This window comes from Cervus canadensis, chromosome 19 (assembly GCF_019320065.1).
Source record: "Cervus canadensis isolate Bull #8, Minnesota chromosome 19, ASM1932006v1, whole genome shotgun sequence".
Classification (NCBI taxonomy): domain Eukaryota; kingdom Metazoa; phylum Chordata; class Mammalia; order Artiodactyla; family Cervidae; genus Cervus; species Cervus canadensis.
Window position 1 is genome coordinate 60,190,256 of NC_057404.1, and position 1,857 is coordinate 60,192,112.

General features: G+C 41.5%; 1 non-coding gene across 1 annotated transcript; it reads right to left on the reverse strand.

Annotated features, from left to right (window-relative positions):
• Nucleotides 1-1,147: 1,147 nt before the first annotated feature.
• On the reverse strand, nt 1,148-1,219 carry TRNAC-ACA. Its single transcript has one exon. It is a non-coding gene; the product is annotated as a tRNA-Cys (tRNA).
• Between the last annotated feature and the right edge of the window lie 638 nt (nt 1,220-1,857).

The window sequence follows — 1,857 nt, forward strand, 5'->3', positions numbered from 1 at the left end:
GTCAGATCTTAATGAATTACAGTGGGTTAACACAAATTTAGGTCATGATTCCAAAGTGCTGCTGCTGCACTGGGGGAAGCACCTTTCGTAGAGCAGATTATCACAGGCTCTGGTCCATTTCATGCAGCTGTGGATCAGCAAATGCACTGTTTTCAGTGCCCACTTGTAAGGAGAATCAGCAGTTTACATTCACATGAGATATACAATAATGTGCATTCCACTGCTTTAACCAAGATTATGTTACTTTTCCTGCTTCTTCACAATATAATTCAATGGGAAATGAATGGTCTGGATATTCCTCAGAAGGCCATTTTGGTCCATTAAATTTATCACATTACTTAGGTCTGATAAGCAGGAAAAAATTGGCAAGGACTCTGCTTTCATAATCACATGTGCTCCAGAGGGAAGGAAATAATAATGATAAAACTTTAAAAGATTTAGAGGCTGCCACCTTGGTGAAGTTTTTAGGGTGTCTTATGTTCTGGGAAGTTTTAGGACAATAACTTTCAAAGTAATTTATGGGTTTTTGTACCTTGAACATCCTACCACTAACAAAGTACAGTACTTAATAGACCTCTCCTAAGTTTCAGAAGCATTATATTCTCCTCTAGTTTTGACCCGTTTATTGGTAAAATGGTAGATTGCTAATTTTGAGTGGGTCCCAGAGCCAGATGGTGCTCTGTAACTGATCTAGGTTACATCTAAGAAGACTTGTCACCTGGACCAGATGACCTGGAAGATCCAATAGTCTAGGTTGCAGTATGAGAAATGTGGTCAGCTGGATCATATGCCCCATAAAATCCCATAGAAAAGTATCTGTGCGAGATATAGATGTCATGTGGAGCCTCTAGCAAATTGCAGTTAAAGAGTTGCTGCATACCCTCGGATTTCTGGAGCAAGGTTCTGTCATCTATTCACGGTCAAAATGTCACTCCAGACCAAGTGTCACATCATCCAGTCACCACATGACCAAAACTGCCTATCATGAGGTGGGCAGTCTCAGCTACTAAGTCATAGATTGTGTGAAGTTGCAGTTGTGTCCAACTCTTTGCGACCCCATGGACTGTAGCCTACCAGGTTCCTCTGTCCATGGGATTTTCCAGGCAAGAATACTGGAGTGAGTTTCCATTTCCTTCTGCAGGTGATCTTCCCCACCCAGGAATCGAACCTGGGTCTCCTGCACTGTAGGCAGACGCTTTACTGTCTGAGCCACCAGGGAAGTCTAAGTCATAGGTTGGGCAGTCCCATAAACAATTCATAATAAAAGGGAAGTAGTACATCCAAGATCATTTAGAGCAGGTCCAGAGGGCACAAACAGGCGGCACACCCTCCACATCCCTCACCAGTCCTGCACCAAGGTCTCTTCCTTAGCTCACATGGATGTTCTCCTGTTTGTTACAGAATCAGTTACTGAGAGAGATGTCTCAAATTCCGTGACTCTGGTGTTACATATCTATTTCCTCTTTTACATCAGCCAGCTTTCGCTAATCTGTTCAGGTTATGCTGTCAAGTACATGGACATTTAGGATTAATATGTCATTATGATTGGCTCTTTAATCATTATGAAATGTTCCTTTCCATCTCCAGTAACAACAAGGAAGTTTTCAAAGAGAAAAAAATAAAAAATAAAAACATTATCTAAATATCTTCACTTTAAAAGAGATTTTATAGCTGCTTTACACTGTTGTGCTAGTTCCTGCTGAACAGCAAAGTGAACCAGCCACATGTAGACATGCAGCCCCTCTTATTTTGGTTTTCTTCTAGTTTAGGTCACCACGGAGCATTGAGCAGAGTTCCCTGCGCTGTGCAGTAAGTTCTCATTGCTTATCTGCTTTACACACAGTAGTGTATAGATGT